Genomic DNA, 24,805 nt, shown 5'->3' with positions numbered 1-24,805 from the left:
GTTTAGTTTCCTTTAATCTACAGTAGTTTCTTAGACTTTATCTAAGAAATAATGTTTTTGAAGATAATAACAGTTATTTTATAGAATGCCCTTCAAATTCAGTTTGTCTAATGTTTCCTCATCAAGTTCAGCTCAGGCACTTTTGCAAAGGAATACCACTGAAATGATGTTTTGTCCTTCTCAGTATGTTATATCAGGTGGTGCATGGTGTCAAACTGTTCCCTAACTTTTAATTTCTTGTTACAGAATACTATTCAGGAGATCTCAGAATGTAAGGCTTTGATGCCCTTTGGTGATTTCATGGATAGCTATGTGGTTACTTTTTACTTTCCCTTTAGGAAATAGTCACCATTTTTTGGACACAGGTGGAATTATAGTTTATAAATAGCATCATATTCCTTATATAAATTCCCTGTTTTTAGATGTACTCAGCATTAAGGGGAGTTTTCATGTCTGTTCTTCCATCATATTTTCCTGCCTTACAGCATTTACCTAGCCTGGCTGGTTGTCTGTCTGTTTCTCATTCTGAGAAGAGTTTTTTTTTTTTAACTGCTTCATGTGCAGAGTCTCTTTAAGTACCTTTCTCTGTGTGTGATTAGCCATTCCCTTGCCCTCATTACATAAGGACCTTGTTATAATACTTTAGATTGATCATTTTTAAAAGAAAATATGATATGATAAAGTTCCTTTCCTGGTAATTTCCTTTCCTGAAATGTTATGGTATCACCTTGGTCCTTAGTTTTTCTTGGAAGTGCACCAGCTTTTTTTGCATTGATTCTGTATTAGTTTTCTATATTGCCATAAAAATTCATCACAAACTTAGAGGCTTAAAACAACACATTCATTATATTATAGTTCTGTAGGTCAGAAATCTGGTACAGGTTTCACTGGGTGAAAATCAAGGAGTTGGCAGGCTGCTTTCCTTTCTGGGGTATCCAGGGGAAAATCTGTGTTTTATTCATTTGGTTGTTGACAAAATTTGGTTCCTTGTGATTGTAAGCCTGAAATCCCTGTTTCCTTGCTGGCTTTCAACTGAGGGCTTTTCCCAGCTTCTAGAAGCCACCTGCATTCTTTGGCTTGTTGCATCCTTCTTTCATCTTCGAAGCCAACAACAGCAGGTCAAGTCCTTCTCACATTAGAAATTCCCCATTTTCTTTTTTTTCTTTGGAAATTTACATCACCTAGGAGATATATATATATATATATATATATATACATATATATATAAAATATATGTGTGTGTGTTTGAACAGCATTGCACTTAAAAAGATTTACAGTGACACTAAGAGAATGTCAGATTATTTTTCTTTTAAAAAGAATAGTTATATGACTCACTTTTGAGGAAAAAATAGGAAACAGAAGCATTTTATGTTGTTATAAGAGAATCTTTTCTGAAATAATAGAGTTTGGGTTCAAATATGGTTTCTCCATTTTCTGATTATATCAAGTTATTGAACTTCTGAGTCCAGTTTTTATCTCTTTAAATGAGGATAATGAATATCTGTCATATTTGACTCATAAGCTATTGTGAAAGTCAAGTGATGTTAAGTCAAACAAAAGAACCGTGTGCATATGACAATATATTAAATCAACTGCAATTTTAGTTTCAGAGCTTCCAAATCAATGTGTCAACTCCTCCAAGCCTCCAAAGTCAGCCATGACACCACCACACTTGACCCGCAAAAAGGTAAATGAAAACACATTTTCTATTATCCTCAATCATAAAGAGCATATAAAAGGGTCCTCATGGATATTAGATGCAGAAATTTTTCTACAAGTGGACTACATGTACCCCACACCCTCTAATAAGGGTGGTTATTGATGGAGGTTTTTATCTTCACCCCACAAATTATTTTTCAGCTTTGTTGAGGTATAATCAACAAATACAATTGTAAGATATTTAAAGAGTAAGTCATGGTGATTTGATATACATATACATTACGAAACGAGTTTTACCATCTAGTTAATTTAGACATCTATCACCTCCCTTTTTTTTTTTTGGTGAGAGCATTTAAGTTCTAATCTCTTAGCAAATTTTAATTATGTAATACAGTGTTACCAACTATAGTCACCATGTTTTACATTAGATCCTCAGACCTTATTCATTCTATAGTTGAAAGTTTGTAACCTTTTACCAACCTCTCTATTTCCCCCACCCCCCAGCTGCTAGCAACTACTCCCTGTTTCTAGGAGTTTGACATTTTTTAAAGATACCACATTTAAGTGATACCATGCAATGTTGTCTTTCTCTGTATGGCTTATTTCATCCAGAATAATGCCCTCAGGATTTATCCATTATGTTGGAAATGGTAGAATTTTCTTCTTTCTCATGGCTGAATATATATATGTCATCTTTATCCTTTCAGCCATTGATAGACATATAGGTTGATTCCATAACTTGGCAATTGTAAATAACGTTACTATGAACATTGGGGTGCATATATTTTTTCAATTAGTGTTTTTGGTAGGTTTTTTTTTTTTTGGATATATATGCAGGAGTGGAATTGCTGGGTCATATGGTAGTTCTGATTTTAGTTTTTTGAGAAACATTCATACCGTGTTCCACAGTGACTGCACTAATTTATGTTACCACCAATAGTGTAGGAGAGTTCTATTTTCTCTACATTCTCACAAACATTTGTTCTTTTTGTTCTTTTAGCTGATAGCCATTCTGACTCCTATAAAGTGGTTCATTGTGGTTTTGATTTGCATCTCCCTGATGGTTAGTGTTGTTGAGTATCTTTTCATGTGCCTATGGGCCATCTGCATTTTCTCTTTGAAGAAAAAAGGTCTATTTGGTTCTTTTGCTCATTTTTTAATTGGATTGTTTGTTCATTTTTTGATGTTGAGTTGTGTGAGCTATTTATGTATGTTGGATATTAACCCTTTATTGGTCATATCATTTGCAAATACCTTCTACCACTCAGTAGGTTGTCTTTTCATTTTGTTGAGGGTTTCCTTTGCTGTGCAAAAGTTTTTAAGTTTAGCTAGGTCTCATTTTTTTTCTTTATTTGCATTTGTTTCTTTTGCATTTGGAGACAGATCCAAATATATATTGCTTTGATTTATTTCAAAGAGTGTTCTGCCTATATTTTCTTCTAGGAGTTTTATAGTATCTGGTCTCACATTTATGTGTTTAATCCATTTGAATTTATTTTTGTATGTGGTATTAGAGAATATTCTAATATCATTCTTTTACATGTAGCTGTCCAGTTTTCTGAGCACCACTTGTTGAAGACACTGTCTTTTTCTCCTCTGTATGTTCTTGCCTACTTTGTCATAGATTACTTGACCATAAATGTGTGAGTTTATTTCTAGACTGTCTATTCTGTTCCATTGATCTATGTGTCTGTTTATGTACCAGGACCATACTGTTCTGATTACTGTAGCTTTGTAGTATAGTCTGAATTCAGGGAGCTTGATTCCTCCAGCTCTCTTCTTCTTTCTCAAGACTGTTTTGGCTATTCATGGTCTTTTGTGTTTCCATACAAATTTTGAAATAATTTGTTCTAGTTTTGTGAAAAATGCCATTGGTATTTTGATAGGGATTACACTGAATCTGTATATTGCCTTGAGTAATATTGTCATTTTAACAATATTGATTCTTATAATCCAAAAATGCAGTATATCTTTTCATCTTTTTGTGTTGTCTTCAGTTTCTTTCATCAATGTCTTACAATTTTCAGAGTATATATCTTAGGTAAATCTCCTTAGGTAGATTTAGTCCTAGCTGTTTTATTCTTTTTGATGTGATGGTAAATGAGATTATTGCCTTAATTTCTCTTTCTGATAGTTTGTTGTTATTGTATAGAAATGCAAATCTGTAGGAAACAGGAAGTCACTAAATATTTTTTAAGGAGGGTACTATGTTCACATTTGTATTTTATATAGATCCTACTAGTGACCATGTGGAGGATGCTGTAAAAAGAGATTAGACTTAGAAAACTATTTAATATACTTTTATGAAGATCTTGACGAAAAATGATAAGGATCTGAACTAAGTCAGTCATATCTGGGGTGGATCACAGAGGAATGGATTTGAGAAAGGTTGATGAAATATTACTAAGTAGATGGTATATCAATCAAGGTTCAACTAGAGAAACAGAACCAGTAAGATATATATATATTAAAAAATGCAAGGAATTGGCTTATGTGATTTTAGATACTGGCTAGGGAAGTCTGAAATCCACAAAGGAGGCTCTTGGGAAATGCAGGCTGGAACTCTCTGGCACAAGCTGAAGCTGGTGCTCATAGATGAAAATTTCTTCATCAAGAAAGTCTCAGCTCTGCTGTTTAAGGCCTATCATCTGACTGAATCAGGTCCACTCAGGTTATTTAGGGTAATCTCCTCCAGGCATTAATCACTTGTACAAAATAGCTTCATAGCAACACCTAGATCAGTGCTTGATTGAACAACTGAGGAATCTAACATAGCCAAGTTTATGCATTAAAAGACCATCACAGATGGGATAGGGGCCAGTGGAGACAGAATAATAATGAATGATTTTCAAGTTTCTGTCTTGAGTATTAGGTTAAAAAAACTAACTGAGATCTAGAATACAAGAGAAGGAGCAGGTTTTCAACATTTTGAGGAAGATTCATCTGTAAAGTTCTGGGGTTGCAATAAAAGTTTCTAGCAGATAAATACATTTGCAACCCATCAGCATAAAGATGATAGTTGAACCAGGGGAGTAAGTTAGATAATCTAGAAGAGAGTGTATATAGGGGAAAGTTACTAGTTGAGAAGGAAAATTCTGGGGACAACCAACATTTAAAGGATTATCTAGAAAAAGATGAAAAGATAAAGGATAAATAGGATGAGGAGAGGACTCAAGTTTTTGATGCCCAATTTTAAGAAAAATGCAGTTAACAGCAGCATCATATATAGTAGAGGATTCAGTAAGTTTAGTACTGAAAATTAATGATTAATTTGTGAATTATGTTCATTAGTGAATTTAGCATGAATGGTTTCAGTGTGGTTAAAGTGAAAGCCAAATTGCAGTGGGTGAAAGAGTGACTAGGAGGTGCCAAATTGAAGCTTAATTGATATGAACCACTCATAGGCGATGTTTAGATGAGAAAGGAAGGATAAAAAATAGGTAATATTTAAAAAATGGATAACTATAAGAGAATTAAGAGCCAAAGGAGGATGTACAAATGATAGAAATGTGAGAATATGTATTGAAGGTAACAAGAAAAAAAAGAGATTGACAATCTAGGTGAGAAGACATTTCAGAATAACTGAGAAAGAAAAGAAATAAACCTAGTTGTTAGAGGGGGATGCAATGCCAAGGGAAGGACTTGTTTTCTTCTTTGGATAGGAATGGAATAGTGGCTTTCAATGAGGATATTATAAACCCAAGGGATGGTTTGAAAGTTTGCGAGAAGCATTTTAGAATATCATAATGACTGGAAGGCTTTCTGGCATATTGTGGAGAAGGTCAAGGTTGCTAAAGTCCTGCAATATGCAGGATAGCCTACACAAAAAGTAATTTTTCTATATCCCATACGACTTTTGAATATCCCGTTGGATATCTATATAGGCGAAAACCTGTTTACATTGATCGAGGCCTTGAGTTGAACTCTATTTTATATACAAAGAAGAAAGTTTTAATATACACTGACTTTTCCCAGACTGCAACTACCATGTAAACCAGCATTAAGATCTTACTTTGTTTTGTTAGGTATGTTACCAAGAATGTTCATCATTTTGGAAAATCATTTCCCCTACAAAAATGCTGCTTTTGGATGTCTGAAATAACCATAATGACACACCTGTATCAGTTAGCATTGGTAGTTGCCACATCTACAGGCTTTCTCTATATTTTTCTGCATCTGTTTGTTAGTGTTATGTTCCAACATTTACATAATGAAATACATCTTTCTTCATTATAAACTACTTTCTTTGTATTTCTGTTTCATATTATAGATATAAAATTTTTGAAATTATGTGTATTTTATTTCAGGATTGTCAGATAGGCATTTGAATATTTAAGGGTCTAGATAGAACTGAGAAGCACTAACCCAGAGAAAGAAAATAAGAATGAGTGAGAATGGTGATAAATTTTATGTAGATACGCAGAAATTTGTGAGAATGGCTGTGCATTATGCTTTGTGATAAAGGTTACCGTAACTCTAGTTGATAACGCTAGCGAATTGCTTTCAGTCTTTATCTTGACCCTCTGTGACATTCAGAAGTCTTTCCAGTCTTCTTTTCTGTGGCATCCTTCTCTTCTAGTTCTCCTCTTACATATCTGGCCATTGTTTTCTCACTCTCTTTTCCTGAATACTCTGCCTGGATCCTTAGAATTGGTGATTCCTAATTCTTGTTTTGATTTTCACTTCTGCTTGCCTATCTCACCCACTTCTTTGAGTTACATTAAACACATATATGCAGAGGACTCCCAAATCTGTATCTCCAGCACAAGCCTTTAGGCCAGGCTTCAGACTCATGAAGCCAACAGCCTGCTGGCTTTTTCTATGTGGATGCCTTATCAGCACCCCAAACTGAACACAGCCAAAACTGAATTTTTCATCACTCCATTAGCAGCACCACACACTTTTTTCTTATTCTTGATAGTACTAATACTCCCAAGGCAAAAATTAGGGCATCATGTCATATTTCCCCTTTCTCACCTCCACAGTTTAATCTGTCACAAAATCGTAATGATTATTCCTTCAGAATATCTCATGAATTTGTCTTCTTTTCCATTCCCAAATCTCCCTTCCCATACCCTGGTTTGGACTCTTACAATTTTTCTCCTAAGTGACAGTAATAGTTTTCTAACTGATCTCCTGCCTGTTCCATTACTGTATGTTGACATTTCATACACCCTCTAGAATAAATATCTAGCTATATTTTGCCCTACTTAAGATCATTTAATGACTTCCTATTTTCTATGATAAAATCTTAGCATGGTCTCAAAGATTCTTTACGATATACCTCTTACTCAAGCATTGTCTATTGCCTCTAATTCCTTCATCCTTTCCCAAAATTACACAATCATCTTCTTGTATTTTTTACTCCAGTAGGCTTTCCTTGAACTTACTATATTATTTCATTCCCATTTCTTTATACATTTGGCTCTGTCTAATATCTTTAGACTCTTGTCTAATTCATGATCTTTATTCTTCAAAGTCCTGCTTAGTTGTCCTACACTCAGGAAAATATTCCCTTACTTCCTGTCTTCTGCCTCTAGAAGGGACTACTTCCTCTTTGTTACTTCTCTGCCTGGTATTTGTCTATCATATACACACTTGGTAGATGCACACTGATTTGAATTGACTTATCATTATAGCATCTTTCCGTCTGGTTGATTAGGAATGTAAAAGAAGTAAAATACACAACAGAAGTTCATTGGTTTGTTTTGTTTATTTTGCTTATTAATTGAGATATAACTCTTAATAAAGTAATAAATCTTTAGTATATAGCTCAGAGAATTTGTATATATATATTTATATGCTCATGTAACCACTACCTAAATCAAAATATAAAACATTTCCAATAACTCAAAAGACCCATTTGTAGCCATTCTAAGTCAGTATTCTCAAAAAGTAACCACTATTCTGACTTCTGTCACCTTTGGTTAGTTTTGCCTGTTCTTGACTTCATATAAATGGAATCACAGAGTATGTGCTCTTTTGTCTGGGAGGTTTTTATATGAAGCCTTATAAAAACCTTAGAACTCTGGTGTACCCTAGTGGTGTTTAGGAGGAAACAAGATACTGAAATGGCCCATGAGGAGATGCTCCAAGAGGGAGACAAGACTTCAACAACTCTTGAGTCACGAAAATCAGAAAGTGTATATATAGACAGAAAGAATGAATTTTATATATATATATAGATAGATAGATATAGATATAGATAGATAGACAGAGATTGATTATACACCATGACAAAGTGGGATTTTTCTCAGGAATAAACAAAGCGTGGTTCAAATAAGAAAATCAACCAATGCAATACACCACGTTAATAAAATGAAGGAAGGAAACACAGAATCTCAATTGACACAGAAAAAGCATTTGACAAAATCCAACACCATTTCATGATTTAAAAAATCAGAAAATTAGAAATAGTGAGAACTTCCTCAACAAAATAAAAGGCATTTATGAACAACAAACAGCTAACATCATACTTAATGATAACTAAGTGAAAGCATTCCACTTGAGATAAAGAAAACAAGGAGGACTGCTTTTACCACTGCTATTCAGCATTGTACTGGAAATTTTAACCAGAGCAATTATGAAGGAAAAAGAAATAAAAGGCATCCAAATTGGAAAGAAGTAAGACTATCTCCATTCACAAATCACATGATCCTGTATATTAAAAATCCAAAAAGATCCATACACAAAAAACCTACTAGAACTAATAAACAAATTCAGAAAAGTTGCAGGATACAAAATCAGCACCCAAAATCAGCTGTTTTTCTATACACCAGCAATGAACAATCCAAAAAGAAAGTTAAGTAAACAGTCTCATTTACAATGGAATTCACAAGAAATAAGTACCTAGGAATAAATTTAAACAAGTAGGTGAAAGACCTGTATACTGAAAACTACAAAGGACTGACGAAAGAACTTTTAAGACACAAATGAATGGAAAGACATCCCAGGTTCATGGATTGGAAACTTAATATTGTTAAGATATCCATGCTACAGAAAATAATATACAGGTTCAGTGCAATCTCTATCAAAATGGCATTTTTTTTGCAGAAATAGAAAACCTCATCCTAAAATTTATGTTGACTTGGGGAACTCCAAATAGCCAGAACAATTTTGGAAAAGATCAAAATTGTAGGACTCACACTTTCTGATTTCAAAACATATTACAAAACTAAAATAATCAAAACGGTGTGGTACTAGCATAAAGACAGACAAATAGACTAATTAATAGTATAGAATAGAGAGCCCAGGAATAAACCTATATGGTCTTATGAACTTCCACAAAGGTGCCAAGACCAGTCAATGGAGTAAGGACAGTCTCTTCAACAAATGGTATTGGGAAAACTGGATATCTACATGCATAAAGAATGAAGTTGGACCTCTACCTCACAGTGTGATAAATTCAACTCGAAATGAATCAACAATCTAATTACAAAAGCTGAAACATAAAACTCTTAGAAACAAATATAAGAGTGAATCTTCTTTACCTTGAATTTGGTAATGGATGTTTGAATAGAATACCAAAAGCACAAGCAACAAAAGAAAAAAAATAGATATATTGTATTTCATTAAAATTGAGAACTTCTGTGCATCAAAGGACGTTATAAAGAAAGGGAAGACAACCTATAGAATGGGAGAAAATATTTGCAAATCATGTATGTATTAAGGGTCTATATCCAGAATATGTTAAAAAAAATCCTCTTACAACTCAACAACAAAAAAGGTAAACAACCCAATTTTAAGGATAGAGAAACTTGAATAGACATTTCTGTAAGTAAAATATACAAATGGTCAGTAAGGACACGAAATTATCATTAATCATGAAGGAAATGCAAATCTAAGGCAGAACTTTATAGACCCACGAGGATGGCTATAATCAGGGTAAAATAAAGGAAATAAGTGTTGCTGAGGATGTAGAGAAATTAGAATACTGGTACATTGCTGGTAAAAAAAAAAAAAAAAAGTGAAGTGGTGCAGGCTCTATGGAAAGAGTTTGGCTGTATCTCAAAAAGTTAACCTAGAATTATTATACAATCCAGAAATTCCATTTCTAGATATACACTCCAAAAAATTGAAAACAGATACTGAAACAAATACTTGCACAATAATATTCGTAGCAGCACTCTTCCCAACGGCTGAAAGGTAGAAACAACCCAAATGAAGGAACGAATTGATAAAGACATTGTGGTACATACATAAAATCTAATATTATAATATTGAGCCATAAAAGGAATGAAGTGCTGATACATGCTACAATGTGGATGAGACTCAAGAACAAGCTAAGGGAAAGAAGATAGACAGAAAAGGTCACATACTGTATGATTCCATTGATATGAAATATGCAGAATGGGTAAATCTGTAAAGATGAAAAGCATCCAGGGGCAGGGTGGGTAATTGGGAAGTGGAAAATTGCATAATGAATACAGAGTTTCCTTTTGGGTGCTGGAAATGCCTTGGAATTAGAAGTGATGGTCACACAACATTCTGAGTAAAATAGATGCCACTGTTGACTTTAAAATAGTTAATTTTTTGATAAATGAATTTCTCCACAAATGAATAAAAAAGGAAATAAAGGAATAACTCTTCATTTGGAAAATAATACTCTTAATAAGTCTGTTACAAAAATCAGAAAACATAAAAAAGTAACATTTAACAAGGTAAAATATGAAAATATTTATACAAGATACCATAAGCAAAGGCCAGCTTATAAGAAAGAGTTAGTCATGTTAAAATACGTCAAAAATAATTTCACAGTGAGAGAAAAATCAACACCACATTAGTGGATTTTATGAATAAAACAATAGACTAGTGGAAAAATAAAAATGTATGTAAGATTTTTAAAAGAATCTAGACTGACTCTAGACAGAGTTGAACAGTAAAAATGATTTAATAAAGAGATTCTCCTTGACCCCTGTAAGACTAACTATTACTTTAAATGTTAATGATACCAATCTTTGGTAGGAATAACTCATTCACACATGTGTCTTATGAGAATACATTGGTGAAGAAATATTGGATGTAATTTGTTAAAAAAATCCACATTTCCACATTAGTAATGGGTGTCCACTTAGGATACACTCAACCCTCAGTATCAGTGGGTTCCACATCCATGGATTCAACCAGCTGTGGATTGAAAATATTTGTGAAAACATTCCACAAAGTTTCAAAAAGTAAAACTTGTATTTCACCTTACCAGTAACTATTTACATAGCATTTACATTGTACTGATAAATATTTACATAGAATTTATATTGTATTAGTTATTATAAGTAGCCTAGAGATGATTTAAATTATTCCTGAGGATATGTTTAAGTTGCAGGCAAATTATATATATACTATATTTATATGTAAATTATTTATATATAAATTATATATATGGCATTTTATATAAGGGACATGAGCATTCCCAGATTTTTGTAGCTCTGGGTGTCCTATTGAGATTGGAGGACGACTGTATGATACATTCATTTTTTCCTTCAATATTTTCCTTATTTTGAAGGACAAAAACTACATATATTTAAAGAATACAATGTGATATTCTATACATTGTGAAATAATTATTAAAATCAAGGTAATTAACACATCCATCACTTCACATAATTAAAAAAGTTTTAAGTCCTACTCTCATGGGGGAAGAGTATAACTCAAGTGGTAGAGCACATGCTTAGCATGCTCAAGGTCCTGGGTTCACTCCACAGTGCCTCCTCTAAAATAAATAAATAAATGAATAAAGCTAATTATACCCCCCCCAAAAGTTTAATTTTAAAAAAAAGAAAAAAACGTTCTATTCTCTTAGCAAGATTCAAGAGTATAACACATATATTTATATGCATTTTAATATATATATTTCAGGTATTATCTATGCTCATCATGCTGTATATTAGATATCGAGAACATATTAACCTTCTAGCTGAAAGTTTGTAGCCTGTGACCAATATATTCTCCTTTCCACAAACCTAGAGTGTCTGATAACCACGATTCTACTCACCGCTTCTATAAGTTCAAAATTTTTGATTCCACACACAGATGAAATCATGCAATATTGGTCTCTCTCTATCTAGATCATTTCAATTACCATAACATGTCATAGAATAACAATGTTACCGAAAATCACAGGATTTTCTCTTTTTTCAAGACTTAATAACATTCTAGTATGTGTGTGTGTATATATATATATATATATATATACACACCCATATTTTGTTTTTAATTTTTGGATGGGAGAACAATTTATTTACTTTTTTAATGGAGGTACTAGGGATGGAACATGGTATCTAGTACTTCTAGTGCTAAGCATGCACTCTACCACTTGACCTACATCCTTACACTATATTCATCTTTTCCTTCATCAAGCAATCGTTCATCTGATACATGGTTTATTTCCATACTGGACTAATGTTAATAATGCTACAATGAACTTGGGAAGGGAAATATATCATACAGAGAGACAGATTTTAATGGTGGTGAATATAACAGGGATAGCTGAACCATGAACATTCCTTTCCGATTCTTTGAGTAATATACATGATATTTTATCATTTCATTATTTCTGGGCATCTGAGTCAGAAAAAGAGTATAATACTATGGGAGGAAGAAAAAACTTTAAGAAAAAACACTTTTATTATGATTACTCCAAAACAATTGCTGAGTAAAGAAAATGGAGAACGATGTAAAAGGTTTGATAATCATCTCCCCACAATCAAAAGGAAGCACAATAAAGAAGTCTCTTTCTCAGACATACAAACACAAATATGTGCATTCAAAACAACCAAAAAAAAAATGGAAAGTACCCTATGAAAAATAAAATCAAATATGAACTGCATTTTAAAAAACAGAGAACGTATGTATCACAGAATAATAGGAATAAAAATAAGGGTCACAGACCACAAAAAGGGACAAGGAGAAATGTTTTCAACTGGACTTTAAAGGAGATACTTAGCCAATTGACATTACCTCAGTTGCTCAAATGTCAACAGCTCAACCCAAGCAGCCTATGTGTAGCTCAGAAGCATTCCTTGTATAGCTACTGTAAATGAGATCTCTGAGTTGGAGGAGAGTCTGTGCCAGGCCTTCACAGGATCACGGCCTTGTGGGGAGGCCCTGTATGTGTGTGTGTGTGTGTGTGTGTGTGTGTGTGTGTGTGTGTGTGTGTGTGGAGGGGAGAGGTGTGGTGGCCTTCTGAGAACAAAGCCAGACTGAGCCTGCCCAGAGCCAGAGCTTGGAACCCCTCTTGGGGGAGAGCCTCCCGGGCCAAGCTGCCCTTTCTGGCTGCCTGGTTGGTCCAGGCCAAGGTGGTGCCTTCAACCTGAAGCCCCAGGCCTTGAGAGGAAGCAGGGTCCTGCCAAAGGGTGACGTGCAAGTCAGCCAGCCTGGTGTCTTCCAGAGTGGTGGCCGCCACCTGGTCCAGGAGAAGTCGTTTGATTTAAAGCCTCTGGGAGAGTCAGCCTCCCTGCCGGGTGGGTGCCTGTGTCCTTTGCCTTTTCCCTCTCCCAAGAGCAGGGACCAAGCAAAAATAGGGTTGGAGGGAAGGAAGTCGAAGGGCCTGCTGAGCTTCCAGCCCCCTGGTCAGGGGTCATTTTGCCCTGTGCATTTGCTGGTCACCTTGGGTCTTGGTGGCCTGCCGTGTTTCCTCTATTTTTCCTTTCTGTTTTTGTTTTGGCTTGTTTCCTTTCCTTTTCTTCTCTTTCCTCATATTGGCGAGTAAGGGTGTGTTTTGGTTTGATTTTGGTTTTGTTTTCAGCTTGGATGGGGGGCAGGACCAAGTCCTGTTGGGGCGCCCGGGGTGGAGTGGGGTGGGGTGGGGGAGGGGGTAAGCGTTGCGTTGTCATTTGTGGAGCCATACTGCCATCAAGCGGAGATCGTTTCTGTCCAAGGGAGTTGGGCCGGCCCTCCCGCTGGGGGGCCCTCCCAGGAATGGGGAGGAATTGGCCAGCGGGGGTGGGCGGGGAGGTGTCCTGAGGGTGCGCCTGACCAGCGGGCTGCTGGCTGCCCCTTCACCTGTGAGCTGGAGTGGAGACTGGGCCCTGGCTCCCAGGCCGGGGAAGGCCCTCAGCAACCCCAGGGGCAGCCCAAGATGGCTGCCAGTGCGGGTTGCCTGGGACTGCCAAGTGCCAGTGGCGCTGGCGGCCCCAGGACCTCCGAGCCCCTCAGCTCCCGGTGAGGAAAGGCGCCTCCGAGCCCCCAGTGTGGCCCTGCAGGCAGGGCAGCCCGGCGCTCCCCAGCAGCGACAGCAGAGCTGATGCCCCCAGCCCCAGCAGCTTCGGTGGTGACTTGAGGACTCCCTCTGGGTCACAGCCCAGAATGGCTGACGACAGGACCGGAAAGCTCTGCTCCCTGGGCTGGTCGGTGTGGGGCAGCCTGCTGCGTCCAGGGCTCCCAGAGCTCCTGCCTCCCCACAGGGTCTCGCTGGCAGGCACAGGGCCCTCCAGGCCTCTGAACCCTGGTCAGGGAAGCCCCGGGCTCCTGCAGAGCGCAGACAGTCCCGCACAGCCTCGACTGCCCCTGTGCCTGGCGGAAGACAGGTCGCCGCTGCCTGGGCTTTTCGGATACGCGTTCCGCTGGATGGCACTGTGGCTCCAGAAATGGCAGTCACCCCTTTCCCTGCCCCCACCCAGCCTTCCTCTCCTTCTTTGCTGCTGCCAGACAGAGGAGGGGGTGGGGTGGAGGTGGGGAAACAGTCATCCAGGACCAGAGCAGGAGCAGCATCCAGATCCCAGTTTCCTCATCACTAGACATAGTCCAGCTCACAGAACACCCGTGTCACCTTCAGCTGGGCTCCTTACCAAACTGGCCACTTTGACACAAACCTGCAAGAAGGAGCTAGGCTCCTCCTGACTCTCCTCGAGCTCCGGTTCACTGTGAACACAAGACAGCCCTCCAGAGATCCCACCACTGGGCTTGCACATTCTTCTTTGTGTCTTCACACTCCTCCAGGCCGCTACTTGTCGGCACCGCACCTCTACCCAAGGCAGCACCCTCCCTTCTCCTGAAGGTGTATGCTTCAGTGGGCCAGAGGTGGGGTGGGTCAGAGGCAGGCAGGTCCCCCTGGGGTCCAGAAGTTGTGGACCCCTCCTGTCGAATGGGGTTGTGCCCGGTGTCACAAGGGTCCGGAAGAGGCCACCGCCTACCACCCTCCCTGGAAGCCAGAGCACTCTTTCGTGCCAGGGGTGGGCCTTTTCGGAGGGGGACGGGTCTTCCGGGGAAGAGGAAGGCCACTTTGCCTGGGATAGGTTTGTTCACCAGTCGCTCCTCCGGGGCCTTTCTGCCCATGGGCCTTGGTAGCCGTTCTCCAGGGCTTGAATTCTGCACCAGGAGCCTGAGTAACCACATGTCCTGCCCAAGGATTCCAGGTCTCCAGAGAATTTTCCTCTAGGGGCCAACGGGCGGGGGGTGGGGGGTGGGGGGTGGGGTGGGAGTGGGGCGGTGGTGGTGGGTGATGGTGGTGGTGGTGTTGAGAGGGGTGCTGGCGGTTGGGGGGTGCCAGGAGAGATGGAGGGGAGGTGGGGCTTGGGATTCGAAGGTCAGGTGGCAGAAGGAAGGCTGCGGACTTGACCTGGTGTGTAGATGTCTCTGCTTCTCCCCCTAAGCCCTGACACTGGCCTAAGTATTCACCCTACAGCACCTGTGAGATCTTGGTGGGGAAATTACGGATCCCCTCGAACACCCGCCCATGCATCTACCCACACCCACACCCACATACGCATGCCCTCCCTAAACATACCTCACACACCACTTCTGAAGGAGGACTCACCACCTTAAGGGAATGCCCTGTATCCAGGCAACAGTGAACAGGAGGGATTAGGGGCCTTGATACAGAGCAAGTTCGGATGTGTGGACAGAAGATAAAGGCACAACCTCAAAGTTGAGGGTTTTCTTTTTTGTTTTATTCCGAGACCTTACTGAGAACTCTGGCCAGGGAGACAGCCTCTCAGGTAGCTCTGAGGAGAAGTTCTGAAGAGCTATGGGAGCCAGCAGACAGCATTCACAGGAGTTTTTGTGGAAAAGAAGGCGGGGTGGGAAGAGAGAGAGAGAGAGAGACAGACAGACAGACAGACAGACAGAGAGAGAGAGAGAGAGAGAGAACAAAAGAACCTAGAGTGGAGCATCTGAAGATCACTGGTAACCACACAAGTCAGACGTCTCTAGTTACTGATTTTTAGCGCTTCTCTGTATAGGGGAAGATGCAAGAGTGCGGGCTCATTGACATCATTCCTCCGTGTGTGTATTAACTCTGCAGGGCCAGGATCCTGTTTTTCCCCCTCCTGAATTCCTGTCAGTGGGCACTCTTGGGGCTGGGGGGCAGTCTGAGTGGCTGAAGACTGATGGCTGGCAACAAACTTTGTTTACTGGTTCACCGGCCTGGTGGGCAGCATTCTCAGTGTACCGAAGCTGCAGGCAGCCTATACTGTCCCCAGATGCAAGGGAAAGCGGTGGTCACCGTGGTTGTGACTGTTTAAGGGTGTCAAGCCCCTGCTTCCCAGCATTAGAGAGGGAGACAGAGACAGAGACAGAGACAGAGAGACAGAGAGAGAGAGGGAGAAAGAGAGAGAGAGAGAGGAGAGAGGAGAGAGAGACTAGACAGACAGAGAGAGAGAGACAGATAAGACGGGGAGAGAGAGGACCGAGACCGAGACCGAGACCGAGACCGAGACCGAGACCGAGACCGAGACCGAGACCGGAGACATGTGGAAGGATTTCCTAAGGCCCTGTCCAGTTTCTTCAGGCTTTCTTTGTTCCTTAAAGGGGTCTTCCTAGGTGTGTAGACCGAATGGAATGGAGCTTCAGAGGAACAAACATCCAGATCCCAGGGGCCTTTCCCACACTCAGAAGCAGCTTGAGTCAGCATTGAGGACTGGCTGTTCCGCACAATCTTCCAGGCCAAGCTATCCCAGGAAGTAGGCTGGCATTTTTGATTGGTGAGGGAAAAACAAACAGACAGACAGACAAACAGGCCGAACGCAACCCACGAAAAGAAAAGTCAGCGCTGTCCTGTCGGGGAGGGCCTGAGGTGCATTTTTCCCAGACATTAAGCATGAGGGCTCATCTGACACGTAGTTGGGGACCAGGCAGGAAGAACGGAGGGCGTGGGTCAGGACCAGCAAAGTGCTTGAATCCCCATTCTCGGTATCAGGGGGTGGTTATTTGTTCACCCTTCCATGCATCGTTTCACACCTTTCCCCTGCATCGGCCCGCGCTTACATTCCTGAACCGGGGCTCCTAGTGCCCACGCACACGCGCACACACACACACTCGGACTGGGACAGAGAAGTCAGGGAATCCGATTCAGGTAAAGACATCCGCAGCGGCCCCCACACCAGCGCACGGCCTCTTCTTCCTACCGGCCTCAGTGCACGGGATGGTTGCCCGTCCTTGCTTGTTACCCTGTGCTTCCTCCTTGCCCCTTTCTGCTTGTCTGCGCCCTTCCCAGTTGGGCGCTACTGCATGGCAAAAGAGGCCTTGCTCTGGTCAGGCTTCGACCCCTTGTCTAAGTGACTGAGACCTTACCTTGGCCGGTGGCTCTTCCCCTAGGGGGCGCCAGCTGCTTCCACCGGCCCACTTGGGACACGGTGCACTGGAGATCAGTCATTTTTCACCTCTGCTACAATCCTTCCTTCGCTTCCAATTTGTCCTGTCCACTGTCAGCTCTTGACTTTCACTCACTTCCTGACTGTCAGTCCTCCAGGTGTGGACGCCCCTCCGGCCCGGAAGGCAGGCTTGGCCGGGTGCCTGGGGGCATCCACCGGGACAATAAGCTTACTTTGCCAGTGGAAGTGAAAATGACCCGCGTGGGTTGGGGAAGTCAGGCCCATCCCCTCCGGATCATGCCCGAATTATCACCTGGGGATTCTCTCATCCCTCTCCTGTCCCTCACCTTCCCCTTTTAAGCTGCCGTTCCCAGGGTCCCCTTAACCCTCTCTGTGCCCTGTGTGCGTGCCCCTGGCTGTTTGCTACTTCCCACCACGTGTCCGTTACATAACCCGGCGTCAGGGTGTGGCCGCGCCTCTCCTTTTCCCCTCTGAATGCCGCGCAGTCCTACTCCTGTTGGTTCAGAACCCTCGATGGCACCCGGGAGGGACCCCCTGGACAAGGGGTGGCCTGTGGGCGTGTCCGTCCTCAGTTCTGTAGGCAGGTTGTGTCTCCTGGTCACTCCTGTGTGTGTGATGTAAGACCCAGTGCGGGGCCGTTGCACTGGATCCAACACAGCATTGAGGGCGGCACTGGAAAGTGGTGGTGACCTAGTGCTTCCCTCTTTTCCTTTCTACCCTTAGCTGGCCTGGTGTCCTAAGGGTCCACCCTCTGCCTTCTGCTCTTTGCGTGGGAGGGGGCGGCGTAGGAGGATGGGGGCACAGGCCTAGGAGAAGGCACTAGAGGTTCAGGTAGCCCTCGTCCCCTTCTCCCACCAGTGGTGGAGATCCTTCACGTCCTTCCAAACAATTGTCAAAAAGGGAACATAAACAAAAGCAAAGACGATCCAGGAGTTAACTTTGCAACGAAGGCGAGTCATGAACTCATTCCTGGCAGGTGTTCTCTTTATGGAAGCTCCTGAAGTGTAAACTTGAGTCAGTAGGAGCCTCCTCAACTCGTGCCCCCGTTGGTTTCCTTTGGTTCCCATTGCCAGTGGCTGGAACACAACAAGAGAGATTGCCCTCTATAGGTACAGGCTGTCGCCTCTGTTTCCACAAGCCCGGGGGCTTGCACCGGTGGGGCGAGCGCTCACAGGACCGGGTCCTCAACACCCACGCCCACAGCCACCCCGGGGTACCCATGGCCACACAGGCACACAGACAGGGAAGCACCGAACACGGGCATGCTCGCAGGTACATACGTGTGCGCGCGCGCCCCCTGTGTCTCTCTCTCTCTTTCTCTCTGTGTCTCTCTGTGTCTCTCTCTATGTCTCTCTCTCTCTCTCCCCTTTCCCCATCTCTCTCTCTCCCCTTTCCCCCCCCTCCCCTTTCCCTCTCTCTCACTACACACTCTGACACAACCACAAGCACACTGACAGACTGTCAACGTGGGCTTTCATAAATACACAACGCAACCCTGTGACTCCTCCCCCCACCACACACCCTTGCCAGCCCTCAGAATGGGTGAAACACGCATTCCCAGATGCGCTCTCAAAAAGGGGCAGGCAGCCATTCTTAGGTCCCTGAGTTGGTCCCATGTCAACAGGTGAACCCAAGCAGCCTGTGTAAACCCGAAGCCTCCCTTGTCTAGCTAAGGCAAATGGGGCCTCCAAGTTGGAAGAGAGTCTGTGCCAGGCCTTCACAGGATCACGGCCTTGTGGGGAGGCCCTGTATGTGTGTGTGTGTGTGTGTGTGTGTGTGTGTGTGTGTGTGTGTGTGTGTGGAGGGGAGAGGTGTGGTGGCCTTCTGAGAACAAAGCCAGACTGAGCCTGCCCAGAGCCAGAGCTTGGAACCCCTCTTGGGGGAGAGCCTCCCGGGCCAAGCTGCCCTTTCTGGCTGCCTGGTTGGTCCAGGCCAAGGTGGTGCCTTCAACCTGAAGCCCCAGGCCTTGAGAGGAAGCAGGGTCCTGCCAAAGGGTGACGTGCAAGTCAGCCAGCCTGGTGTCTTCCAGAGTGGTGGCCGCCACCTGGTCCAGGAGAAGTCGTTTGATTTAAAGCCTCTGGGAGAGTCAGCCTCCCTGCCGGGTGGGTGCCTGTGTCCTTTGCCTTTTCCCTCTCCCAAGAGCAGGGACCAAGCAAAAATAGGGTTGGAGGGAAGGAAGTCGAAGGGCCTGCTGAGCTTCCAGCCCCCTGGTCAGGGGTCATTTTGCCCTGTGCATTTGCTGGTCACCTTGGGTCTTGGTGGCCTGCCGTGTTTCCTCTATTTTTCCTTTCTGTTTTTGTTTTGGCTTGTTTCCTTTCCTTTTCTTCTCTTTCCTCATATTGGCGAGTAAGGGTGTGTTTTGGTTTGATTTTGGTTTTGTTTTCAGCTTGGATGGGGGGCAGGACCAAGTCCTGTTGGGGCGCCCGGGGTGGAGTGGGGTGGGGTGGGGGAGGGGGTAAGCGTTGCGTTGTCATTTGTGGAGCCATACTGCCATCAAGCGGAGATCGTTTCTGTCCAAGGGAGTTGGGCCGGCCCTCCCGCTGGGGGGCCCTCCCAGGAATGGGGAGGAATTGGCCAGCGGGGGTGGGCGGGGAGGTGTCCTGAGGGTGCGCCTGACCAGCGGGCTGCTGGCTGCCCCTTCACCTGTGAGCTGGAGTGGAGACTGGGCCCTGGCTCCCAGGCCGGGGAAGGCCCTCAGCAACCCCAGGGGCAGCCCAAGATGGCTGCCAGTGCGGGTTGCCTGGGACTGCCAAGTGCCAGTGGCGCTGGCGGCCCCAGGACCTCCGAGCCCCTCAGCTCCCGGTGAGGAAAGGCGCCTCCGAGCCCCCAGTGTGGCCCTGCAGGCAGGGCAGCCCGGCGCTCCCCAGCAGCGACAGCAGAGCTGATGCCCCCAGCCCCAGCAGCTTCGGTGGTGACTTGAGGACTCCCTCTGGGTCACAGCCCAGAATGGCTGACGACAGGACCGGAAAGCTCTGCTCCCTGGGCTGGTCGGTGTGGGGCAGCCTGCTGCGTCCAGGGCTCCCAGAGCTCCTGCCTCCCCACAGGGTCTCGCTGGCAGGCACAGGGCCCTCCAGGCCTCTGAACCCTGGTCAGGGAAGCCCCGGGCTCCTGCAGAGCGCAGACAGTCCCGCACAGCCTCGACTGCCCCTGTGCCTGGCGGAAGACAGGTCGCCGCTGCCTGGGCTTTTCGGATACGCGTTCCGCTGGATGGCACTGTGGCTCCAGAAATGGCAGTCACCCCTTTCCCTGCCCCCACCCAGCCTTCCTCTCCTTCTTTGCTGCTGCCAGACAGAGGAGGGGGTGGGGTGGAGGTGGGGAAACAGTCATCCAGGACCAGAGCAGGAGCAGCATCCAGATCCCAGTTTCCTCATCACTAGACATAGTCCAGCTCACAGAACACCCGTGTCACCTTCAGCTGGGCTCCTTACCAAACTGGCCACTTTGACACAAACCTGCAAGAAGGAGCTAGGCTCCTCCTGACTCTCCTCGAGCTCCGGTTCACTGTGAACACAAGACAGCCCTCCAGAGATCCCACCACTGGGCTTGCACATTCTTCTTTGTGTCTTCACACTCCTCCAGGCCGCTACTTGTCGGCACCGCACCTCTACCCAAGGCAGCACCCTCCCTTCTCCTGAAGGTGTATGCTTCAGTGGGCCAGAGGTGGGGTGGGTCAGAGGCAGGCAGGTCCCCCTGGGGTCCAGAAGTTGTGGACCCCTCCTGTCGAATGGGGTTGTGCCCGGTGTCACAAGGGTCCGGAAGAGGCCACCGCCTACCACCCTCCCTGGAAGCCAGAGCACTCTTTCGTGCCAGGGGTGGGCCTTTTCGGAGGGGGACGGGTCTTCCGGGGAAGAGGAAGGCCACTTTGCCTGGGATAGGTTTGTTCACCAGTCGCTCCTCCGGGGCCTTTCTGCCCATGGGCCTTGGTAGCCGTTCTCCAGGGCTTGAATTCTGCACCAGGAGCCTGAGTAACCACATGTCCTGCCCAAGGATTCCAGGTCTCCAGAGAATTTTCCTCTAGGGGCCAACGGGCGGGGGGTGGGGGGTGGGGGGTGGGGTGGGAGTGGGGCGGTGGTGGTGGGTGATGGTGGTGGTGGTGTTGAGAGGGGTGCTGGCGGTTGGGGGGTGCCAGGAGAGATGGAGGGGAGGTGGGGCTTGGGATTCGAAGGTCAGGTGGCAGAAGGAAGGCTGCGGACTTGACCTGGTGTGTAGATGTCTCTGCTTCTCCCCCTAAGCCCTGACACTGGCCTAAGTATTCACCCTACAGCACCTGTGAGATCTTGGTGGGGAAATTACGGATCCCCTCGAACACCCGCCCATGCATCTACCCACACCCACACCCACATACGCATGCCCTCCCTAAACATACCTCACACACCACTTCTGAAGGAGGACTCACCACCTTAAGGGAATGCCCTGTATCCAGGCAACAGTGAACAGGAGGGATTAGGGGCCTTGATACAGAGCAAGTTCGGATGTGTGGACAGAAGATAAAGGCACAACCTCAAAGTTGAGGGTTTTCTTTTTTGTTTTATTCCGAGACCTTACTGAGAACTCTGGCCAGGGAGACAGCCTCTCAGGTAGCTCTGAGGAGAAGTTCTGAAGAGCTATGGGAGCCAGCAGACAGCATTCACAGGAGTTTTTGTGGAAAAGAAGGCGGGGTGGGAAGAGAGAGAGAGAGAGAGACAGACAGACAGACAGACAGACAGAGAGAGAGAGAGAGAGAGAGAGAACAAAAGAACCTAGAGTGGAGCATCTGAAGATCACTGGTAACCACACAAGTCAGACGTCTCTAGTTACTGATTTTTAGCGCTTCTCTGTATAGGGGAAGATGCAAGAGTGCGGGCTCATTGACATCATTCCTCCGTGTGTGTATTAACTCTGCAGGGCCAGGATCCTGTTTTTCCCCCTCCTGAATTCCTGTCAGTGGGCACTCTTGGGGCTGGGGGGCAGTCTGAGTGGCTGAAGACTGATGGCTGGCAACAAACTTTGTTTACTGGTTCACCGGCCTGGTGGGCAGCATTCTCAGTGTACCGAAGCTGCAGGCAGCCTATACTGTCCCCAGATGCAAGGGAAAGCGGTGGTCACCGTGGTTGTGACTGTTTAAGGGTGTCAAGCCCCTGCTTCCCAGCATTAGAGAGGGAGACAGAGACAGAGACAGAGACAGAGAGACAGAGAGAGAGAGGGAGAAAGAGAGAGAGAGAGAGGAGAGAGGAGAGAGAGACTAGACAGACAGAGAGAGAGAGACAGATAAGACGGGGAGAGAGAGGACCGAGACCGAGACCGAGACCGAGACCGAGACCGAGACCGAGACCGAGACCGGAGACATGTGGAAGGATTTCCTAAGGCCCTGTCCAGTTTCTTCAGGCTTTCTTTGTTCCTTAAAGGGGTCTTCCTAGGTGTGTAGACCGAATGGAATGGAGCTTCAGAGGAACAAACATCCAGATCCCAGGGGCCTTTCCCACACTCAGAAGCAGCTTGAGTCAGCATTGAGGACTGGCTGTTCCGCACAATCTTCCAGGCCAAGCTATCCCAGGAAGTAGGCTGGCATTTTTGATTGGTGAGGGAAAAACAAACAGACAGACAGACAAACAGGCCGAACGCAACCCACGAAAAGAAAAGTCAGCGCTGTCCTGTCGGGGAGGGCCTGAGGTGCATTTTTCCCAGACATTAAGCATGAGGGCTCATCTGACACGTAGTTGGGGACCAGGCAGGAAGAACGGAGGGCGTGGGTCAGGACCAGCAAAGTGCTTGAATCCCCATTCTCGGTATCAGGGGGTGGTTATTTGTTCACCCTTCCATGCATCGTTTCACACCTTTCCCCTGCATCGGCCCGCGCTTACATTCCTGAACCGGGGCTCCTAGTGCCCACGCACACGCGCACACACACACACTCGGACTGGGACAGAGAAGTCAGGGAATCCGATTCAGGTAAAGACATCCGCAGCGGCCCCCACACCAGCGCACGGCCTCTTCTTCCTACCGGCCTCAGTGCACGGGATGGTTGCCCGTCCTTGCTTGTTACCCTGTGCTTCCTCCTTGCCCCTTTCTGCTTGTCTGCGCCCTTCCCAGTTGGGCGCTACTGCATGGCAAAAGAGGCCTTGCTCTGGTCAGGCTTCGACCCCTTGTCTAAGTGACTGAGACCTTACCTTGGCCGGTGGCTCTTCCCCTAGGGGGCGCCAGCTGCTTCCACCGGCCCACTTGGGACACGGTGCACTGGAGATCAGTCATTTTTCACCTCTGCTACAATCCTTCCTTCGCTTCCAATTTGTCCTGTCCACTGTCAGCTCTTGACTTTCACTCACTTCCTGACTGTCAGTCCTCCAGGTGTGGACGCCCCTCCGGCCCGGAAGGCAGGCTTGGCCGGGTGCCTGGGGGCATCCACCGGGACAATAAGCTTACTTTGCCAGTGGAAGTGAAAATGACCCGCGTGGGTTGGGGAAGTCAGGCCCATCCCCTCCGGATCATGCCCGAATTATCACCTGGGGATTCTCTCATCCCTCTCCTGTCCCTCACCTTCCCCTTTTAAGCTGCCGTTCCCAGGGTCCCCTTAACCCTCTCTGTGCCCTGTGTGCGTGCCCCTGGCTGTTTGCTACTTCCCACCACGTGTCCGTTACATAACCCGGCGTCAGGGTGTGGCCGCGCCTCTCCTTTTCCCCTCTGAATGCCGCGCAGTCCTACTCCTGTTGGTTCAGAACCCTCGATGGCACCCGGGAGGGACCCCCTGGACAAGGGGTGGCCTGTGGGCGTGTCCGTCCTCAGTTCTGTAGGCAGGTTGTGTCTCCTGGTCACTCCTGTGTGTGTGATGTAAGACCCAGTGCGGGGCCGTTGCACTGGATCCAACACAGCATTGAGGGCGGCACTGGAAAGTGGTGGTGACCTAGTGCTTCCCTCTTTTCCTTTCTACCCTTAGCTGGCCTGGTGTCCTAAGGGTCCACCCTCTGCCTTCTGCTCTTTGCGTGGGAGGGGGCGGCGTAGGAGGATGGGGGCACAGGCCTAGGAGAAGGCACTAGAGGTTCAGGTAGCCCTCGTCCCCTTCTCCCACCAGTGGTGGAGATCCTTCACGTCCTTCCAAACAATTGTCAAAAAGGGAACATAAACAAAAGCAAAGACGATCCAGGAGTTAACTTTGCAACGAAGGCGAGTCATGAACTCATTCCTGGCAGGTGTTCTCTTTATGGAAGCTCCTGAAGTGTAAACTTGAGTCAGTAGGAGCCTCCTCAACTCGTGCCCCCGTTGGTTTCCTTTGGTTCCCATTGCCAGTGGCTGGAACACAACAAGAGAGATTGCCCTCTATAGGTACAGGCTGTCGCCTCTGTTTCCACAAGCCCGGGGGCTTGCACCGGTGGGGCGAGCGCTCACAGGACCGGGTCCTCAACACCCACGCCCACAGCCACCCCGGGGTACCCATGGCCACACAGGCACACAGACAGGGAAGCACCGAACACGGGCATGCTCGCAGGTACATACGTGTGCGCGCGCGCCCCCTGTGTCTCTCTCTCTCTTTCTCTCTGTGTCTCTCTGTGTCTCTCTCTATGTCTCTCTCTCTCTCTCCCCTTTCCCCATCTCTCTCTCTCCCCTTTCCCCCCCCTCCCCTTTCC

The 24,805-nt window shown here is 45.4% G+C and overlaps 1 long non-coding RNA gene across 1 annotated transcript in view; it reads left to right on the top strand.

The window, feature by feature from the left end:
* The window catches only part of LOC105071607 (negative regulator of P-body association), a 208,331-nt gene that overhangs the window by 9,086 nt on the left and 174,440 nt on the right, over positions 1-24,805 (top strand). The window contains exon 3 of the long non-coding RNA XR_012504766.1: positions 1,605-1,687. This is a non-coding gene — a long non-coding RNA (negative regulator of P-body association). The remainder of the gene's footprint in view (positions 1-1,604; positions 1,688-24,805) is intronic.

Source organism: Camelus bactrianus, chromosome X (genome assembly GCF_048773025.1).
Source record: "Camelus bactrianus isolate YW-2024 breed Bactrian camel chromosome X, ASM4877302v1, whole genome shotgun sequence".
Classification (NCBI taxonomy): Eukaryota; Metazoa; Chordata; class Mammalia; order Artiodactyla; family Camelidae; genus Camelus; species Camelus bactrianus.
The sequence above is the reverse complement of the archived record's forward strand: the minus strand, read 5'-3'. Positions and strand labels throughout refer to the sequence as shown.